At 32.8% G+C, this 23916-nt stretch overlaps 1 protein-coding gene across 3 annotated transcripts in view; it reads left to right on the plus strand.

Annotated features, from left to right (window-relative positions):
* The window catches only part of FSTL5 (follistatin like 5), a 789672-nt gene that overhangs the window by 614161 nt on the left and 151595 nt on the right, over positions 1–23916 (plus strand). The window lies entirely within an intron of this gene.

Raw genomic sequence — 23916 nt, forward strand, 5'->3', positions numbered from 1 at the left:
GGATTTTGTGGTGTCTTCTTATCCTGCTGTTCTTTCCCTTGCAAACTCCATTCCAGGTATTTAATGTGCTTTTTTTCTTTAAATATAGCAAGTGTTTGCAGCTGGCTATTCCCTCTGCCTGAAGATACTTTCTATATCCTCACCAGGCCCAGTTCCAACCTCCTTCAACTCTTTGGTTAAATGTGCATTTTTTAAATGAAGTCTATGCAGACCACACAATTTGAAACCATAACTAGTCTCCACCTTCTCACACTTGCAGTCACTGACAACTTTATGGATAGTAGTATTACCTTCTAATAACTTCATGCATCCTAACATAGTATTGCATTAAGTTTTTTCCCTGGCATTTTAACATCCTCGAAATAGGGATATGTTCTACAATCTAGGGTTATAGGAAGCAATGTGTCTATTAAACTGGAAGCTTTCTTTTTCTTTGTTATTGGTATATAAATAATGGCATCTTAGATTTAATTAAGTAAGGTGGATTACTTATTTAGTATGTTTATAGGTTTTTTTTAATGATTATTTTGAGAGATGGAACATGCAAGCAGGGTGAGAGGGCAGACAGAGAGGGAGAGAAAGAATTCCAAGCATGTTCTGCACTGTTAATGTGGAGCCCAACGTAGGGCTGGAATGCATGAAACGTGAGATCCTAACCTGGGCGGAAATCAAGAGTCGGATGCTTAACCAAGTAAGCCACCCAGGCACCCCTGTTTATAATTTAATTTTGGTCTTCCCTCACTGGAGGAGATTCTCTCTCTCTCTCTTTCTCTCTCTGCCTTTTGGTACTTAAAACAGTACCATTTGCTGGATAAATACATATGACTAGATAAATAAATATTTGTCATTAGCTCCTGGTTCAGGATCCCTTTGAGGAATCTAGTAGTCTGCTCTCTGAGATGTTCCCATTCTCCTCAGCTGTCAGATTGTGAGGGACTACCTTAAATAGACAACTAAAACATTTCCTCATTTTTTACCGATATCCTTTTTAAGAGCCGCCTCTTCATGATATGGGCATGTATGTGTGTGTCTGTGTGTGTACAGTGTGGGCGGATGTGTTTGCACTGGACCTCAAGATCTAATTTTCCTTTTGATATCAGGCTGTTCTGTCTTCTAAAATGTCTTCCTAGGTAAATCTCTCTTTTCCAGTGTAGTCAATCTTTCTTCCTTTCTTTTGTTTTCAATTTCTACTACTCATGTCCTGGTAGAGAATTAAAGTATATTTTTCAATTATTTCATTTCCTCCTTGGCATCCTGAGCAAATGTAATTCTTAGAGACAGTGGAGGTATAGAAGTTCAAAGGTCGTGTTAGGTTTTTCGTTAGCAGTGTTTTCATTGAGTTGTTCCTCTATCCAGCCCTTGAGATTTACTTTTCTAGAATGAAGATTTTTTTTTTATTTTGCATTTGTCTGCTAATAAAATATATAATATTTGTTTGGGTGAAGACACATTATAGATCTCTGCAATCTAAAGCCATGATCAGAGTTTATATAAATAAGGAAGCCAGAGAACTTATTATCACTAACAGTGGGCTGGGGCTTAAGAGTCTTTGAAAAAACTTCTCTTTATATTAGTAATCCCTGCAAGATTCCTCCCTTTGTAATGAAAAGGTAGTTAATGAAATTTGGGTAGTCAGTTTAGTATTGCCTACCTAGATATGCCACTAATAATATAAAGCAATAACCTGTACTTAGCACTTTGTAACACTAATGGAAATTAGCTGCCTGTGCATTAGGGAGAAAAAAAAAACACAAAAATGCTTCCCACAGACATGGTTGAGAAACACAGCACAAGCCACTTACTGATACCTTTACTTCAGCCTTGATTAAAATACCAGATCAAAGTGCACCTCTGTAATTCAAAATTGAATTATTAAAGCCCATACACAGGGTGACCCACTTCTTAAGGTCTGTATTTGTTAGACACAGTTCTGCCTGCATAAACACAACAATTCATTTATGGGGAAAAAGTCACCCAATGGGATCAAATCTAATTAGCCCATATTTATTAAAGCTTAAGGCCTAAAGCCACTTGCTAAGGCTGCAGCATATGGAAACCTACTTTCCTACTCTCTCTCTCCATAGAAAATCACCCTCAAAGCATATACTATCAGAGTTAAGTTACCCACTGGAGCCATTTCAAAACCCTAGTGTTATCATGTCAACCAAACTTTACTCTGTAAATTTGTCAAGGCTTCCCAAAGCATCAGATGTTGGGCATTTAGGAGATCAGTAAATAACACCAGCTTCTTCCCTTCCTGATCTTGTCTTTGGAAGCAAGTGAGGGACAGATAATGAGTCATATAAAGGACAAAATATCATCTACATTGTGGAAAAGCTGCTTAGAGAATGTGTTTGAGATATGTGACAGTTGTTTAATTTTTATAATTTAGTTTGTCCAATAACTCATGAGCATTGGTATAGACCTTAGCACAAGAAAACAAAAGTTGATACCTGATTTAACCAAGAGCAGAATAATACACATCCTCTTTACAGACAGACCCAAAATATGAGAAGGGATGAACTGAAAAGGCTCAGTCTTTCTTAAAGCATGACAAGAAGACACTTCATCCCTCTTCTTACTTGTGGATTTACTAAGGTCTGGGGATAGATACAATCCTCGACAGGAACACAGAGTTCTTTGGAGTCTTTTGTTAATAGGAGCAAATCTTTCAGGTGGATGACTCATTCTCAGATACTGTTGTATTCACCCTTGATTGACTCAGACCTAAATTTATTCAGCCAGAATTCTTTTATGGTATAAGTGAATGTATTTATATACTTTCATGGGTAAGTACATGTACTAAATCTTATTTTTAAATATTACAAAAGTATTTTCCTTCATAAGATTATAATCTTATTATATCTACATGCACGTTGAAATTAGCAAGGCATAGTTTACTGAACTGGTTTACACCTGTCCATAGAAGTGATATTTCATAGATTGTTTCTGTGTATACAAGTACTAGGTAATGTTACAAAACACTCATGAGGTGGCCAGCACTTAAAGAACAGTATAATGACTAATTAATGTAATGACACTTGTATAACAAGAGAGTCGAAAGAAGGTTAATGTGATAATGAGGCTTATTTGATCTTAAAGATTTAGCATGAAGGAACTCTCAAGATAGCTTAATTAGATTTTAAGCACCTTTTGCAATTTGCATGTGTACTTGTTAATCCATATGTTCTAAAAATAAATTTTACTTCCTTTAAGTTAATGAATTTGTCTCATCTCTTCCCTTGTGCTGTTTACTGTTACTAGTGATGGGGTTTCTTTGAATTTTTCATTTGATATGTGTTATTTATAATTTTTTCTTTTGTATTATGTTCAAATTGTAGTTTGAGTCAAAATAGTAAGATGTTTTAAATTATGAAACAATAGCTGAGTAAAATGCAGGCAAGTATGACAAATCATGACTAGACTCATTTAAGTAATTTTTATGTCATTTAGTACACTATATTACACCACACAATATGTTAGTAAGTGTGATTTCATTATTTGATACCTGTATCATTTTTAAACTTGACCAAATAGAAAGAACATTTTAGAAATTAATTTAACAATGAAACAGAAGATCATATGTAGCAGTAATTCAGTCAATTGTATACTGTTTTCTGGTGCTTTGGAAAAATATAGAATTACATTTTCACATTCCATATTTAGGCTTGGATGAGTTCTCCAAATTAATACCCCTTTATTAATACCTCTTTGTTAATGAGTGATTCTCATAATTCGTTTACATGATTTTTACTGCCCAGTCTTTATTTCTTTTTCAATGAAGTTTATTCTTGTAGCACTTTATTTCTTGGAGCCATCAGAGCATGAGTACTGGCATGGGTCAGCCTCTTATTTTCTCTGACTTAAGTCAGATCCATTTTCTAAGACTCAATTCATGTTTCATGTTTTACATGCAGATATCCATGAGCACCTCAGCTCATAGTAATCTCTTCCACTTTAGGCACCCTGCTTACTACATATTTTTTTCATTAGAAGTAATGAAGTTTACGGTTAAGCATCCGACTTTGGCTCAGGTCTTGATCTCATGGTTTGTGGGTTTGAGCCCCTCGTCTGGCTCTGTGCTGACAGCTCAGAGCCTGGAGCCTGCTTCGGATTCTGTGTCTCCCTTTCTCTCTGCCCCTCCCCCCACTCACACTCTGTCTCTCTCTCTCTCTCTCTCTCCCAAAAAATGAATAAACAGTAAAAAAATTTAAAAGAAGCAATGAATTTGATTTTCAAACTATCTTTCTTTAGGGTTTTAATGTATATGGAGCTTTGCATTTAGATATCCAAAAAATGAGGGTCAAGTTTCATAAATTCTTTGCTTTCTCATAGGTTTAATTTTGTACTTTGCAAATAGCAAACAGTCAGCATATCTATATTGATCTGTTTTGCTTTTTGAACTAGAAAAAATTTTTTTGACAAACTAAAAATAATCAACTTAATGGCTTATGGGCTGATGAAAATTGGCCATTCTACATGTAATTGTGGTATTTGTGTCTCAATATACAGTTGACCCTTGAATAATGTGGAGGTTAGAGGCGTGAGCCCCCCCTCACAGTTGAAAAATCTATATATAACTTTTGACTCCCCCAAAACTTAACTACTAACAGACTATTATTGAGTGGAAACCTTGCTGATAACATAAATCATTAATTAACACATATTTCGTATACTAAAGGTATTATATTACAGTAAAGTAGAGAAAGGAAAATTTTATTAAGAAAACCATAAGGAAGAGAAAATACATTTACAGTCCTGTATGTATTTACCAAAAAAGACTTGCATATAAGTTGGCCAGTGCAATTCAAACCTGTGATGTTCAAAGGTCTTTTGCATAGTAGTCTCAGAATGATGAAATCACTGCTTGAATTAAACACACAACAGATAAGGTCATTAATTAAATGTGGTGATATAAACAAGGGCATAACTCCTACCCGTACAGCCTTTTTGAAATTTGAGGTATCATACAAATCCAAAAAGTTGTGTGTAAAGTGCAAAGAAGGACTTTTCTGAAATGGGCCATGGACACATGCTAGCTTGAGTACATTTTCTCTTAGCAGGTTTGACACTCATGCAGGCTAATAATTTTAGATGAGGTCAAAGAGAAAGGTGTGGTTATGCAATAGCATTTTTCCCTCAGAAATCTACATAGGTATTTATTTTAATGTATTTATTGAGCCTATATTAAGCACAAGGAGGTTTCAATTTAGTTTAGATGATGAGGCAAGCATACTTCTTGAAGTTTAATGACATATATAAAGGCTCCATATTGGTCAAGTGGTAAAAGATGTTGTTACTGCTAGTTATGATGACTATGATGATGATGACAGACAAGATATGATGAAAGAAAGTGAGAAGGCAGTATGGATTGGAAGGCTCTGATTATGTTTTGTTCATAAGGTGGCCTGAGAAGTTCTTTGCTTCCCGCTCCACATTTCCAGCTAACAAATTAGTTTAAGTAAGCTTTGCCAGAGGGTAAGCAGAGGGAGTGCTATATACTGACATCTGTAATAGTGACTTGGGAATATGCTTCACGGCAAAATACAGATAATTTTGTCTGTCATATACACATAAGGGATTAACAATGAAAAATAGATCATTTGTGACTATCAGTGGTGCCCTATCACTATTAATAGATTACATGTGGCATCAAATTTTAAAATTTTCCTCTAAATCACTTTTTCATTTAAGACCACTAGCTATTTTAAAGTAAAAGCAAGTAATAAGCAAAACACCCAATGATAGTACTATTCCCAACAACTACAGTGGTCATCTTTCTTGCAAATGCTCATTTAAATCACACTGTCTTAAAAATAATAATAATAATAATAAAAAAAATGTTTCTTAGAAACTATCTGGGAAATTTTGTGAATGATACCAAGAATTTTACAGTAATTATCATGGTTTTAAAAACTGTTATCATTTTTGAAAGTGAATATTTTAAAGTATTATATCACCATGTCAAGGGAATAATAATTATTTATTGAATATAAGTTTTTAGAAAGAAGGAAATATATTATTTAATCAACTGATGTATTATAGCAAATTTTTTATGTTATAGTGTAGCAAAAAATGTGGTAAATAGTAGTGCCATCTATTGATAAAATTGAAAACTACAGTTTCTTTTTAAGGAAAACCGAGACTTACATGTATAGGAATATACTTCAAAATATATAATTCCTTAGTTTTGTGATTATTTTAAATTATTATTTTATCACATCAAATACTAGACTTGTGTTAAAAATAGTATTTGTGTGAATGGGTGTGTTTATGTGTGTATATGTATGTATTTATGTGTATATTTTATGTATGTAATTAATAATGTTATACTTCCTGTAATAGATATTGGTTATTGAATTAAGTTTAGTTAAGCTGTTAATCAATAATAAATTGTGAATAATAATAAATTTAATCAATGAAGAAAATTAACTTTAATATTATATACTATATTCTGCTAAAAATATTAAGCAATAACTACCTATATGGCGAGGGATGAATCATTGTGTCTCGTTATTTATTATTTTTTAATGTTTTTTATTTGTTTTGAGGGAAAGGAAACACACATGTATGAGTGGCGAGGGGCGGAGAGAGTGGGAGAGAGAGAATCCCAAGTAGGCTCTGCACTATCAAGGAAGCCATGACTTGAGCCCAAATCAAGAGTTGGAGGCTTACTTGACTGAGCCACCCAGGCATCCCTCTCTTTTATTCTATTTTAATGTGCAGAAAATACTTTTAACATGTAAAAATTTGAATATGTACCTTTCAGCATACTATTATAACTGAATTTAATATTTATTTTTTTTTTAATTTTGGTTTTTTTATATATAATAACAGACTATATAAAAGACGCTTAGATTAGCTCTTCTCAATAATTCTAAGTTATTATCTTTAATTTTTCCAATTTTCTACAATACACCTGGCTGGAACAATCTGTCTTTCTGGCCAAATTACCTAAGGTAATACTGAGTAGTTTAAAGAGTTTGATCGTTAAAAATATATGCTAATTAAGGGACAATACTTCAGAGAGGAAAGGAGCAGAAAGTGGTGGTAATATCCATTGACCTCTAGGGTTTGATCAGATTATATATTGCAGGTGATATGTGCCAGAACATTAACAGGTGCAGATATAGCACTGTTCCATTACCACAAGGATCCTTAATGTTGCCCTTTTATAGCCACACCCACTTCTCTTCTGCCCTCATTAACCCCCAGCAATCACTAATCTGCTCCCCCTTTATACGATTATTTTGAGAATGTTTTATAAATGAAATAATATGGCATAGTATATCATTTTGGGATTGGTTTTATTTCCCCATGGATCACAGTTATCTGGAGATTCATCTATGTTGTTGTGTGTATCAATAGTTTGTTCCTTTTTTTTTTTTTTTTTTTGAATAGTATTCCATGGTATGGATATATTAAAGTTTGCTTATTCATTTACCTGTGGAAGGACAATTTAGGCTGATTCCAGTTGTTTTCTATTACATATAACACTGTAAAAGGTATTCATGTAGGGGTTAATTCATTTGGTTAAGCAACCGATTTCAGCTCAGGTCATGATCTCATGGTTCATGGGTACAAGTCCCGCATTGGGCTCTCTGCTGTCAGTGCAGAGCCCGCTTCTGATCCTCTGTCCTTCCCTCTACCTGCCCCTCCTTGCCCTTGTGTTCTCTCTCTCTCTCAGAAATAAATAAACATTAAAAAAAGTATTCATGTAGAATTTTTTATATGAACACAAATTTTCATTTTTCTGGGATAAATACTCATGAATTTAATTGCTAAGTCATATGGTAGTTACATGTTTAGATTTTTCTTTTCTTGAAACTGACAGAGTGCTTATACTATTTTACATTATCACTAGCAATGTATGAGTGATTCAGTTTCTTTGCATCCTGGCCAACAATTGGCATCATCACTGTTTCTATTTCAGCCATTCTGATATGTGTAGTGAAATCTTATTGTCATATTAATTTGCATTGGCTAATGAAGCCAGACATCGTTTCATGTGATTACTTGCAATCTGTATATCACCTCTAATAAAATGTCTTCTTATGTCCTTTAACCATTTTCTAATTGAATTGCTTGCTTTTTTACTGTTGAGTTTTGATAGTTCTTTAGATATTATTTTGTTGCATATCTGGTTTATAAATATTTTGTCCACTCTGTAGTTTGTCTTTTAATCCATTTCACAGATTTTTTTTCTAGAGCAATAGTTTTAAATTTTGGTGAGGTCCATTAATCCTTTTTTTTTTTTTTAATGAATAGTACTTTTATGTCAAATCTAATAATTCTTTGCTGATTCCTAGATAGTGAAGAATTTTTCCTATGTATTTTCCTAAAAGTTTTACAGTTTTACGTTCTGCAGTTTATAGTACATTTTTAGTTGGGTTTTGTATAAGGTATGAGATATGAATCAATGATAATGCCATGACAGAAGGATAATATGTTAACACTAACAAAAGAGAAAATAGTAACCTCCAACTAAGGGTATGACATTACAAGAAGCAGGCAATGGGAAGGATGACATAAATCTGTGTAATTACAAACTGGACCATCTCTCCTATAGCCAAATATCTGCTTATTTCTCAGACAGCTCATATATCTCTAAATTCTAATCCCTAAATTATACCAGAAAAATAAAAGGATTCCTGTCTCCATGATGTGATTGAGTTAGAGTTTTTGCTGGTCCTATTTTACTTTTTCTAGGTTGGAAAGTGGATGTCAGGAGTAAAAAGAAGCAAGAAAACAAAAGAATTCTAAAACTCTATCTTAGATAGGGGTGGTCTTACATCCTGAGGTAGGAGTAGCTGTTATTTAATTCTTAGGTATAACTTGACAAATAAGATTTTCATATGATAGCTAAACACAGGAATTTTGCAATAGAACTGAAGAAGAAGGAATACAAAGGAACTTTATCAGTGAAGTATAGGTAAGAAAAAGAAAAGGTTAAGCGCTGACTTCAACTCAGGTCATGATCTAGAGCCCTGCATCAAGCTCTGTGCTGACAGCTCGGAGCCTGGAAGCTGCTTCAGATTCTGTGTCTCCCTCTGTGTCTGCCCCCCCTCCTCCTACTGTCTCTCTCTCTCAAAAATAAAATAAACATTAAAATTTTTTTAAAAAAGTAAAATAAAAAAAGGAAACAGCAACAATGTACAAGTTTAAAATAAAATGGAAAATTGAAAAAAAACTATCATGTGTATCACAATTGGTATATGTGTTTTGAACTTCTGCATCAAATTGAATGTTTGGGTAAAAAAATTCAGTTATGTAATAGTTGTAACAAACACCAAAAAAGAAATAATGAAAATATATTGATAATAAAGTGGTTAGTCAATACATGTGTAGAAAATAAATTACATTAAATCAACGGTAATGTACCTATATTTGCTAAAGTTTTATTTATGCTAAACTCATTGACTAGAATAAAGAAAAATATTTTCCCGTAGTAAAAACATACAACATACAAAGAACATATAAGAATCAAAACTTTTTATGTGTCCAATATATACAGTAAAATTGCATCAAGCAAAATATAAAACTCAAAGGATTCTTTGATAAAGGTATAATGATAGGATTTTAAAATATAGTTAAAAAAGACTTTGAGGCACCTGGTGCCTCAGTCTGTTAAGTATCTGACTCTTGATTTCGGCTCAGGTCATGATTTTTGTTCATGAGATTGAGCCCCAGCATCGAGCTCTTTGCTGACAGTGTGGAACCTACTTGGGATTTTCCCTCAACTTTCTTTCTCCCTCCCCTGCTGTGTGGTCTCTCTCTCTCTCTCTCTCTCAGAAATAAATAAACTTATAAAATATTTGACAGATTAAATGAATAAAGTTTAAGCAAAGGAATGGAGATTGTAATGACCCCATGAGTATATGTGAGATATATATGTTGTGTTTAGATATAAGTAGACAGACAGATGACAGAACTAATGCTATGGCCATCCAGCCATCCATCTATCTATAATCTAAATACGACATATATATCTCAAACATACTCACTGAGTTATATGTATGTATATACATATATATTCATTTTCATATGTGTTCATGTCTATATATATATATATATATATATATATAATGCTGAAAAGTAACTGAAACATAACTGGTCAAATTAATATACCATAGCATACTAAATTAGATACCAAAAAAATCAATCCATACCTTACAATGCTTATTTTTAAAATGCTACCTAATATAATGGATGTTTCCTTTAACACCAAAATAAGCCATACTATCATCTATCATCCATAATTAATCCTCATTCAAATTGTTTTGAAGTTTAAAAACATAAATATTACAAGATTGACAGTTTTTTTTTTATATATTTGCTGATGATATGATGGCTTACCTTTGAATCCCAAGAGATCAAATATCTAAAAGCTTTTTTTACTAAAAGAAAATTAGTGCTCATTGGCACTTAACTACTTATGGATATATAGAAACACATTTCTCATTAACAGCAAAAAAGGAAAATGTTAAAAAACTTAGTAGAAAAAATCCAGAATCTAACTAAAGGACTTCAAAACTAATGTTAATAAATGGAGCAATATACTACGTTCTTAGACTGGGAGATATCCTATATTAAAATAATTGCACAGCTTCTTTAATTGTGCATTTAATTCAGTTTCAACCGGAATTCCAAGGATCCATTTTTCCTTCCCTTTCTCTGTTTCTTTTCTTTCTTCTTCTCTTCCTCCCTACATCTCCTTTTTCTCTTTACGCTCCCTCAATGTCTTCTAATAAAAGAATAAACGTGGGGGGAAAATGATAAGATGAACACTAGTGTGAATGAATTTGTTGTAAGGGATAATAAAGCCTAATTTAAATCTACAGTAACCAAAGAATATAGGTAAAATTCATGAGGTGAATAAATTACCAGAAAGAAATGCAGCCAGTAAATTTGTAAAATCATTTTAAGTGTGAAAATATATGTATGCATATATGATGCATAAAATAAAATAAACACAGAAAATGTACAATGGAAATATATATAGTGATTGACAAATTATACAGTGTGATGAAGAAAGGATATCCAATTATTGAGAATATATTGCTTTATTCTTGAATGATGTATAAAAAATAATCAACATCATTGAAAGAAAATTAGGTGTCTTCACACTATATGTAAAAATTTTAAACATTCATCCAAAAATTGGATTATAAACTAGATTGTAATCTAATTATAAATAGAATTGTTTTAAGAAGAAAAATAAATTTAGGGTGTTCATTGTTCAGGAAAACATTTATTTAATTGAAGATGGCAACATGTGTGCATTTTTCTTTAGCAAGACAAGAAATCCAGTAGTAATAAAAGAGACTTTCATGGGTTACCTTAAATAAAAATATTCTGTTTTGTAATTATTTAAAATAGGCTAGATAAAACATTTACACACAAATAAGGGATAAAAGATTATTATAGGTTTCTCTAGTTGAATATGTATCCCTATATACTTACAAGAAAAATGGGTAAAAGCTGTGAACAGGCCTTTTCATAGAAGAAATCAAAATGTCTAATGAGTATAGGAAAACGTATTCAAGTAGCAATCAGTGAAATTCAATTTATTTAAAATGAGAAACCATTTGCCAAATTAAAGCAATAATAACATGCATTTCAGGTGAATTTGTGGAAAGTGGACCCTCCCACACATTGGTTAGTTTGGGGAGAAGGGATTTGTACATATTAGCTAAGTCATCTGACATTCAATTTTAAATGTATGTACTTTTTAATGTAGCAATTCTTTGATTCGGATAATCTGAAAAATTGAAAGCAACAGTAGTATGTAGGTACAAGAATGATTTTTTTTTAATGCTTATTTATTTATTTTGAGAGAGACAGAGACAACACGATGGGGCAGGGGTAGAGAGAGGAGAGAGAATCCCAGGCAGGCTCCTTGCTGCCAGCACATAGCCCAAAGTGGGGATTGAATTCACTAAATCCTCAGATCATGACCTGAGCCGAAACCAAGAGTCAGCCACTTAACCAACTGAGCCACCTGCATGCCTTGGTACAAGAATGATTTTTATGCGCAATTGTGTATATAATAGTGGGAAACTGTGACCCCTAGTCATCATTAAAATTGTTGAATACATTATTATAACCCTTACTGTAAAAATTATTAAATTAATCTATTAAAAACAATAAACTAATTTACACATATTGTCCTAAAATATGTCTAAGATATCTAAAATAAAAAAAATCAAAAGTAATGTATAAAGAATAAGTTCCTATCTGAGTAACAAACATTTGTATACACTGTATAAGGATAGAGGTAAAATTTAAAGTACACTGAAAGGTTAAAACTGGTCATTTCAAACATCTGTGATGAAACAGGCAATTAATATTTTATATTCCTCTTATATATTATGAGTTTTTAATAATAAATATGCAGTATATTAAGAAATCAGTAAGAAGAAATTAAAAAGAAATAAATTAGAGCCAACATGAATGAGCAATTTCTGTTTTTCAGTATTTTGATGGTTTTTATACATACATGATATCTTTCTCTCAAAAATCTTTTGAGGTACTAATATGCTAATTTTATGATAAAAAAAAAAGAAGCTTAAGACGTTTCCACCTACAGGTGGCTGTACGTGCTAAAAATCGACCTCAAACTGATTGGTCTGGTTTCATGTGGTTCATATACTTAGATGAAACACGGATAGATTCTGATCATGCCTGTGTAAGATAAAATCATTAGGTTTTGACTAGAAGGGAAAAAACCCATGTACTGTCCATTAAGTTAGGGGATATTCTAAAAATTATCAAATGCACTAAAATAGCATAGTCCTCCTCTGTTGAGAGCAAATTTCTATGTATGCCATGAAGGTTTTTCTTGCAGATAAAAAAGTTAAAAATTCTAAAAAAAGGTCCTTGTCAATTTACCAATGAAAAGTTTAAATAATAAAGTATTTTAATAAAAAGTAGTCATATGTATGTCTTTGTTTAATAAGGTTTATGCTTAGTAAGCTAATTTTTGAGGCCAGAGTTTTGTTTGTAGTTTTATAACTTAAAGATTTCTTTTGATAACTGTTCATTAAAATATAAATAAAATAATGTTTGCTTAAAACAAAGCTTACTGCTGCTTTATTCAAGAGTGTCTTTTCTCATATGAGTGAAGTCATATGATTTTTGTCTTTTTCTGACTAATTTCACTTAGCATATGATGACTTTCAGAGACAAAACAGATGAACATAAAGGAAAGGAAACAAAAATAATATAAAAACAAGGAGGGGGACAAAACATAAGAGACTCATAAATATGGAGAACAAACTGAGGATTACTGGAGGGACTTGGGAGGGGGGGATGGGCTAAATGGGTAAGGGGCATTAAGGAATCTACTCCTGAAATCACTGTTGCACTATATGCTAACTAATTTGGATATAAATTTTCAAAAATAAAAAATAAAAAATAAAATTTTATAAAAAGAGTGTCTTTTTTCAAATGAACTATCTGTACACTTTTAGTAAATTAATATTATGGCTTAGTATTACATGACTATCTCTAATTACAGGTAGATTGCATTTATGATTAATATCAAAAAGCTCATTTTGAAATTAGGAAATTATATTTATAATCCTCAGTGTGTTAGCATGCATAAAAATTGCTCTAGGTGAATTAGGTAGTTTATTTATTTATTTATTTATTTATTTATTTTAATATATGAAATTTATTGTCAAATTGGTTTCCATACAACACCCAGTGCTCATCCCAAAAGGTGCCCTCCTCAATACCCATCACCCACCCTCCCCTCCCTCCCACCCCCCATCAACCCTCAGTTTGTCCTCAGTTTTTAAGAGTCTCTTATGCTTTGGCTGTCTCCCACTCTAACCTCTTTTTTTTTTTCCTTCCCCTCCCCCATGGGTTTCTGTTAAGTTTCTCAGGATCCACGTAAGAGTGAAAACATATGGTGTCTGTCTTTCTCTGTATGGCTTATTTCACTTAGCATGACACTCTCCAGTTCCATCCATGTTGCTACAAAGGGCCATATTTCATTCTTTCTCATTGCCACGTAGTACTCCATTGTGTATATAAACCACAATTTCTTTATCCATTCATCAGTTGATAGGTAGTTTCTTAAGAAATTACTTCACATTGCCAAATCTGGAGGTCAATCCGTAATAAAAAGTATATATCTCTGACGTGGAATTGTGGACTAGCTAAATTGGCATAACTGTAGATGAATTTAACCCCATAAACCTAAAGATTTTTTTCTTTTTTGTTTTTTACATAGAGTAGTTTGCAATAAGAAAATCTCTGAACAAAATTATTTTATATTTGCTATTTTCATCATCTTCTCTATTGAAGACTTCCACCAACATTTGAATCAACAATATTAACCATAAATGTATTCCTCTCCATTTGCAAAGCATTTTATATTTTAAAGAGCCATCACTTTGTTTCATCATCATTTTTTTTTTTTTTGAGTGAAGAAACACACACTGGAAGATTTAGAGTAAGTTTTCCAAAATGATTTAATTCCAGGGTGTGATCTAAGATCTGTAAATTGAGTGATCCTGTCTGATACAAAGTGTTTCATATTTTATGGTCTCACATATATTTAAAGTTCTTACAATTCCTTATACAAATGGTGGAAGATAGGTCTGGGTAGAATGATAACTTTAAGGAAAGTTGTCTTTTTGGCCACACATTTTAATATTATATTGAATAACATATTTTCTATATCTTTTTGAGCTCTAATTAATACAATTGTTTTTCTTACTTCTTAGTCACAAACACAGTCTTTTTACAGAGTAAGCATACACTTACTTGTTATGTGACCAATAGGGTACAAATGTGATTGAGGAAGAGCTTAGAAGATTCACTTAACCTGTTTAGAATAGTTACAGACAGCTTTGAATATATCTCATTACATATTGTATTGAGATAGGGTTTATATCTAATGTTGTATATTGAAATTAAACAAATTTGCAAAATGTTTCTTGGCTTCCATTTCCCTTTCTCCAGTCTTGGCAGATTTTGCTGATCAATTATAGCTTTTATATTGTATTGAACCCATACATAAGTTTTGGCCACTTCCAATTTAGGTCTTCAAAATGTCCATTTCTACTAATCAATTGATATTGACTAGTAAAATTATGTGCATTTGTCATTTCTCCTATTAAGTCACAGTCATTCTGCAAATAATGGCAAAAATATGATTTCTGGAAAGTAAAGTGTGTGAGTTAAGACACCTAATATTTCAACTTGTCATACTTTGTTTCTTTTCATCAATTTCATCCTAGGAAGGGTTTTACACTTTACAAGTGGGGAAACTGAGACTTAGAGAAATTGGATATTTTATTCCTTAGAGCATAGAATAAGTGTTAGAGATACATTCAAATTTTCAGGTGTGCATGTGGAGTGGTTACTATAATGTTCTATAATGCACACTCCCTGCCTCAAATAATTAATTTGAGATCTCCCCAATTTTTTAAACTAAATATATATTAAATGAAAGTAAATACAGTCTAAAGAAAAAAAAAGTATACATCATGTACCAGACATAACATTAATTTTTTCATTAGTTCTTTTTTCATAGATTTAGAAAAATAACATTTTATATTATTGCCTTGAATGCTTTTGTTATGCTTTCTTTTGTTTCAGAGAGCATTTCTGTAAATGAGGGCTTTTGAGATTTTTCAAAATTGGGGCTTAAAAGGGCCACTAACTTTAAAGATAGCTATTAATGGATCTAAGTTTGTTAAAGTAGGATAGACTCCTGTTCCTTTCAAAATAGCTTAAAAAGTTGTGATTTGTTACAATACTGTAGGATAAATAGGAAGACCCAATAAAAAATTGCAAAAGTTTATGACCATAAGTATGTTGCTGTTATTTATATTTTGCCTCCAACATTTGTTGTATCCTCTACATTTTTATGAAGGCTGCAATAATGTGATCAGAGAGTTTTGTAATATTGACAAGAGGCAGTGTGAAAGTCATGAATATAAAAAGACTGCTTTGGGACAAAGTTAAAGAGAAATTGATGGCTTTAATAATGTCAGAGACAAAAGGCATTGGACAAGCTCAGTAGCATTTAAAATATTTATTAAACTCTGTCTGTAATTTTTCATAGGAAAGTTGCTTTAATGACAAAGGAAGTCATAATACAAACAGAACAATCCAGATGCCGCTGTGAGTCAGCACTACTTCAGAGACATTTATATTCTTACCCTCAAGCTTTCTTAGAACCTTTTGTAACAGTCGCAGCTGTGTGAATAATTTGTGGAAGAGCAGTGATAGAATCCTTCAAAAGAGTGCAAGATAATGGCATCAAGAAAAAGAAAAAAATATCTAATGTTTAGTTGTTTACATACCAGTGACCTGACAATTCACCTTAAATTCATTTTTGTTTTCAGTTAGATTGCAGTCACCGTATTGGGTCAGTGACCTCTGCTTCCTGACTCCAAAATCAGGCTTCCAAAGTACCCAGGTTATGCTGTTTTTATACTTTCTGATAATGGTGCAGCAGTTTCTAAAGAAAGATCACAAAATGAAAGCTAAAGGGGCAAAAAATCAGGTTTTAGTATTATAGAGATCTATTTTTTTCAATAGATCTTTTCTAATACTAGATGAGGAAGATTATTAGATTCTATTAGACACTCCTAATATTGAGAATAGCACTGATATGTTTTAATACAATGAAGTTATTATAGATCTTTAAGAAATATATACATCAACCTTTACTAAGCTTCATACCTATTATTATTCAATACTTTATGGTTTTGAGCTGATAAATCTTCACAAATGATTCCATTAGGACCCCAAAGTTTCCAGGAAGAAAGATCTAACAAATATAATTGTACTAATTATGCAATATTTTCTTTAGCTTAGCTACTTTTTTGATTCAAAATTTAATATTTAGTATCAGAACCTCATTTCCATTTTATTTTCTATAATTAGTTAAAAATGTATTAGCCTTAAGTACCTATTCTTAGTCCTCCATATACAGTATCCAATTACTTTTACTTTATGCTGTAAGAACCATCAGGTAAATTAAATACAGTTTTATTATATTAGTTCAATATAGTCACATGATATTTATTTTAACTGTCTTATAGAAAGAAGAGTTGGGTTTCCATAAGTTATGTCCTTTTAAGGTGAATCATTAATCCCTCTTCAAATTAGTATAAATGAACTGACATTTATTTGACCTTGACATTTAAAATACTATTTTTCAAGGACCCCAAATATACCTTATATATAACTGCTAAACACCGAATTCAGACTTTATATTTAGATTCCAAGTAGTTAAATCCAGTAGATATGTTTATTTTATAATCAGTACCAGATAAGACAGTTTAGGCCAAGAATGCATTTTTTCCAGTGTTCACTTGGCTAAATTCAAAACCTAAATTCAACATTCACTCAATATGTTAATGCATAAAACAGAGTATGTGGAAGATGGAGAGAGAACATCATCTAGCTCAATTTGCTACACTCAGAAGTTGCTCACTAATTATCTGTAAATTATTATTTCAAAACTCCTATTTTATGTTTTTTAAGTTTTATTAAGGATAGAATTCATATATTTGGATCCTCTTAGATCTCTTCCATTTTAAGGCACAGAAGTTTATTTCGTTATATTTTATAGAATGAATTTGAACAATATGTAAACTCAACTACTTAAATGTTTAGTACATATAAGCACATAATATTATACTATTTAATATAGATATTATTTGACTTTATTAGACAATGTTATGCCAAATAAATTCAACCAGTTTAAAGTGCTTCCTGAGTTATTTTAGTGCTATACTGAATATCATTAGAAAATGTTCAGTGTATAGACACTAACCTTTACATACTACATTTTGCTTAAAATACTGGGAACCTGTAATTTAAAGTTTTGCATGATAGGGGCGCTGGAGTTGCTCAGTCAGTTAACCTCTGACTTCAGCTTAGGTGATGAGCTCCTGTCCATGAGTTTTAGCCCCGCATCAGGCTCTCTGCTGACAGCGCAGAGCCGGAAGCCTTCTTTAGATTCTGTGTCTCCCTCTCTCTCTCTGCCCCTCCTCTACTGACACTTTGTCTCTCACTCTCTCAAAAATAAATAAACATTTAAAAAATTAAAGATTTTCATGATACCACACACAAATAATATTCTAAATCCAATGTGAAAACCCTTTGGTGGTCTTCCTCAGTTTCTTTATTTATGCAATACCAGTAGAAAGGAAAGATAAGTTCATAGAGTGAACTTCTTAACTAAAAATGACGGTAACAAATGACTTGAAATGCTCTCTGGAGGGTTATTGACTTTTTAATTCAGGCTGCCATCAATCGTCATTTATATTTCATAATATGTATCCCGGGAAAAATAACCTACTTTTAAATGTGTAGCTTGTCACCGAGGTTAAGTAGTTGTTATGCCGATCACTTATCCTTCAATTTGGTGTCTAAGTTAAGAGATAGCTTTCAGACAATCACTTGGTATCCATATAGTAAAGAAGAAGCATACAATATGAGTATTAGGATTTTTTCAAAATGTAATATTATATATTTGGGTATAAAAGTTCAATATGACAAAAATTATTATTCATTATTTTCCTTTCAGTTCATGTGCAAATGTATCAATAAGGTAGAAACAACTAGGAATGCAGGGGGAAAATTGAACATCTTATTTGAAAAGCTGTTCTTTGGGGAGTATCAGTGACAGTGTAGGTGACCCATATAATATCTACAATTTTTAATAGAAAAGATGTAGAATTTATTGTTTTTGTTTTTTTGTTTTGTTTGAGAAAGAGAGTGTGAGCTGGAAAGGGGCAAAGAGAGAAGGGGGCAGAGGATGTGAAGTGGGCTCTATGCTGACAGGCTGACGGAAGGAAGCCCTATAGGGACTCAAACTATGAACCATGAGATCAAGACCTGAGATGAAGTCAGACACTCAACCAACTGAGCCACCCAGGAGCCCCTAGAATCTATTGTTATCATTGAGTTGACTGATGTACTTCTTTTCAAACTAATTTTCAATGTATGTAGGTTGTCTCAATTTTTTGCTATTCCAAATAATATTTCAAGAAGCCTTGGTCCTTACTTTGGCTATGAGTTTTGTGGTAAGATACACTTTCTTTTATTAAATGTTTACTGAAAGAGTAGATTTCCATTTTGGCACTCTATGAAAGTCTTTTTAAAAAACTCATCTTCTAACTCACTTTCGAGTTGTCAAGAGATTAAAGATTGGGTCTGAGTATATGAAAGAAGTCTCTTCACTGCAGATCTTATGGTAATGTGGTTTTGCTGGAAGTATATTACTGTATCTCTTTAAAAAGTTATTTACTTGAACCTCCAATGTAATAAAATGGAATAGAAATTACCCTGGGCTTTTAGATATGTACCCAATGCCCAAATACGTGTGTTAGGTCACCAGAAAGCATGTACAGAAATTTATGAAGACTATTTTTGAAAATATATTTGATATTTCAAAATAAACCATTTAAATAGTCATTGAGGTTAACAAAAAATCAGAGCTTGGTTTACTCCCATCGCTGTTGCAGATGTGTGTATTGCATTTCTTTGGAATTATATTTAGGAGAGGGGGAAAGGATGTAGCAAAAATGTGGTGTTCAGAATTTTGGAAGTTTAATATTTTCTGCTCCTGAAACTATTAAAGGCAATTCACAAAGTAAAGAAGCAGCTGCAAATTCAAAGGATTACTGGGACTTTTTGAGGACCCCTTCCTTCCCTTTGTCTCTATATCAGAGTTGATTTGAGTCTAGTTTAAGAGCTCTCGTACACAGCCAAAAAGAAGGGGACAGTAGGATGATAAACATATCTATAGTCCTGATTGTGGCTTCAACTAGTCTCTTGGTTTGAATTGCTTTTATATCTTCAGTAAATCTGGAAGGCTGACATTTATTCATTAGTCAATCTAATTTGTATATACAATGGCTCCTCCAGTCACTAGAAAGAACAGTGGTGAAATTAACTTAGGTCTAAAGTTGAGATCCTAAAGAGAGTCTCCCAGTTTAGTTATCCACATTGCATCTTTTTTTTTTTAAAATTTTTTTTAACGTTTATTTATTTTTGAGACAGAGAGAGACAGAGCATGAACAGGGGAGGGGCAGAGAGAGAGGGAGACACAGAATCTGAAACAGGCTCCAGGCTCCGAGCTGTCAGCCCAGAGCCCAACGCGGGGCTCAAACTCAGGGACCGTGAGATCGTGACCTGAGCCGAAGTCGGACGCTTAACTGACCAAGCCACCCAGGCGCCCCCACATTGCATCTTTGACTGGCATTCCATTGGATGAAAATAAAAGAAATCAGGTAGTTCAAAGTATATTAGTTAACCAAAGAGCAAAATGGCCCAGGTGAGCATATCTGTCCATTGTCTTCGGCTAAGATAGCTCCTGCAGAAAATTTTTTCACTGAAAACCATAGTGTTTTTCTTTATTTACCAAGTCATATTATTACTAAGGCAAATGCAGGGTGCATATGCTTTCATGGTCATTCTAAATAACAAATGCTAAAGGCACCTGGGTGGCTCAGTTGGTTACGTGTCTGGCTTTTCATTTTGGCTCAGGTCATGATCTCACAGTTTGTGGGTTTGAGCCCCATGTTGGGCTCTGCGCTGGCAGTGCAGATAATATATATATATATATATATATATATATATATAGAGAGAGAGAGAGAGAGAGAGAGATTAGTGAACAATAAATTATCCTCAAACTTAGTGGTTTAAAATAACATTTGTTTTCATATGAGATAACAGGAAAATAGAGATATAGAGTTATGAGATTATAAGCAGAGAAATGAGACGACTAAAGAATTTGAGAACAGCTTAAGCAGATGGTCTGGTATTAGGTCTTTTCTGAGGTTGCAGTCAACATAATTTTCTTACTGTTGTTGGTTTTATTGCTGTTTGTTGTTGTTTTTAAGTTTTACATATAAGTCATCCATAGAGTATCTTTTTTTCTCTGTCTGGTTTATTTCACTTACAATATGCCTTCTGTGTTCTTACAAATGACAGAATGTCCTTTCTAAGGCTGAATAATATTTCATCATATATATACCATATTTTCTTTATCACTCAGCCATTGATGGGCACTTAAGGTTGTTTCCTTACCTTGGCTATCGCGAATAATGCTGCTATGAACATAAGACTACAGTTATCTCTCTAAAGATAGTGATTTTGTTTCCTTTGGGTATATACCCAGAAGTGGGATTGCTGGATTGTAAGGCAATTTTTATGATTGACTGACTGATTGATTGATTGCCATAGGAATTACTGATCAGTCAAATTTGGAACATGTTTTTACTACCCTTCAGATTTTTGTGTATTTTTTTTCCTATTGGCTAAATTCAGTGGCTATTAGAGACCAAGATCAGCCAGGTTGATTAGGGGCAGCATGAAAAGCAAAGAACATTGGCTGAGGAATCACAGCCTCCTGGAGTTTCATCTCAACTCTGGACTCTAACAAGCTCTGTGTCCTGGGGAAGGCTTCAAACTTCTTTGTGACTCATCTTTAAAGCAACATGACTATAAGAAGTACAACACAAATATTCTATGGCATGTATGAACATATTATTGTTTTTACTCTTAAAGTATTATTGCTGATGGTATTATTTTCTATCAGCAGAAGAACTGACACAGGGTAAAAGAAGATACACAAATTCAATCTTATTTTTCCTGGGAGAATATTGAGGATAAAGTTCAGAAGGAATCTGTGTCAGTTAAAGCTTACTTGAGCAGGAAGTTAGAATTTACTGACTTGGAAGTAGTTCTATTTTTAATTTTTGTAGGAGCCCCCATACTATTTTCCATAGTGGTTGTACCAATTTACATGTCCACCAGCAGTGTACAAGGGCTCTGTTTTCTCCATATCCTTACCAATGGTTGTTATCTCTTGCCTTTTAAAATAGACATCCTAACAAATATGAAGTGGTTTTGGTTTGCATTTACCTGATAAGCCGTAATGTTGAGTAATGTTGAGTACCTTGTCATTAACCTGTTGGTCATTGTATGTCTTCATTAAAAAATGTCTGTTTAGGTACTTTGCCCATTTTTATTTGCTTTTTTTCTGTTAAATTATATGAGTTCATTGTATATTTATATATTAATGACTTATCAGATATCTGGCTTACAAATAGTTTCTCCCATTCTATAGGTTTCCTTTTCATTTTGCTGACAATTTCCTTTGCTGTGTGGAAGGGGATGTTAATCTTTTGTTGCTAGGTTATAACAGCTCATTATATATGCTAGATACTAGTATGTTATCAGATATAATTTGCAAATATGTTTTTACTCTCTGAGTTGTGTTTATACTTTCTTGATAGTGTCCTTTGAGCACCCCAAATTTTAATTTTAATGAGTTCAGTTTATTAATCTTTCTTTTGTTGCTTGTATTTTGGGGTCATATCTAAGAAACCATGGTAAAATACAAAGTCAGGATAATTTATCCTTATGTTTTCTTCTAAGTGTTTTATTATTTCAGTTCCTACATTTAAGTCTGATTAATTTTGAGTTAATTTTTATATATGTTGTGAGGTAGGGGTTCAAGTTCATTCTTTTTCATATGGATATCCAGTTGTTTCAGAATCAATTCTTGAAAAGACTCTTTTCTGGAATCCTTATTGAAAATCCATTAACCATAGATTAATAGGTTTAGTTTGGCATCCCAAGTCTATATCCATAGATTTGATTTTTCTCTTTATGCCAGTTATCACATTGTTTTGATTACTATACTATATGTGTGTGTGTTGTCTACATATATATACATTTGAAAATTGGGAGATATGAGACCTCCAGTTTTGTCTTCTTTTTCAAGATTGTTTTGGCTATTTGGGGTCCCTTGTAGTTCCATATAAAGCTGAAGATTAGCTCTTCCATTTCTGCAAAAAAATGCAGTTGGAATTTTGATTGGGATTACATTGTATCTATAGGTCGACTTTTTTGGAGTCTTGTCATCTCACAGACAATTCTTACCAATTCTTACTGTCCTACTAATTAATTATTTCAATTAATAAACACATGACTTTTCACTTATGTGTTTTTCTTTAAATTCTTTCTACTCATTTTGCAGTGTTCAGTGTAAAAATCTTACACCTCCTTGGTTAAATTAATTTCTAAATATTCTAAATATTTCTAAATATTTTATTTTTTGGATGCTTCTATAAATATAATTGTTACTCTGATCTTTTAAACATGCTATGGTAAGGAAAATATTTTTGTTCTTTCTCATTTATATATTCATTATTTGTTTATATAACTGAATTCTTTTTTTAAATTTTTTTATGTTTTATTTATTTTTGAGAGAGAGAGAGAGAGAGAGAGAGAGAGAGAGAGAGAGACAGAGCATGAGTGGGGGAGGGGTAGAGAGAGAAGGAGACACAGAATCTGAAGTAGGCTCCAGGCTCTGAGCTGTCAGCACGGAGCCCGATGTGGGGCTCAAACTCATGAACTGCTAAATCATGACCTGAGCAGAAGTTGGATGCTTAACTGACTGAGCCACCCAGGGGACCCTATAACTGAATTCTTAAAGTCTTATTTTGTTCCTTATAGTTCTTTAGAGTTAATTATTTTAATGCCCAAATTTTCATATATTTGACAAATATGAGCCCCTTTAAGCTGGCTTTTGTATTTTGTTTTTAAGATTTTTTTGTTTATAATGTGTTTATTTTTGAGAGAGACAGAGAGTGAGCAAGGGAGGAGCAGAGAGAGAGGGAGACACAGAATCCGAAGTAGGTTCCAGTCTCTGAGCTGTCAGCATGGAGCCTGATGTGGGGCTTGAACTCATGAACAGTGAGCTGATGACTTGAGCTGAACTCAGATGCTTAAGCAACTGAGCCACCCAGGTGCCCTTGGATTCTGTATTTTATTGTTGTTTCTATCATCCTTTGAAAACCTCCTTTATTACCAAAACAGGATATTCCAGGCTCAGCTTGTATTTTTCCCGACACAGTCTCATAATAACCT

Source organism: Neofelis nebulosa, chromosome 3 (assembly GCF_028018385.1).
Source record: "Neofelis nebulosa isolate mNeoNeb1 chromosome 3, mNeoNeb1.pri, whole genome shotgun sequence".
Lineage (NCBI taxonomy): Eukaryota > Metazoa > Chordata > Mammalia > Carnivora > Felidae > Neofelis > Neofelis nebulosa.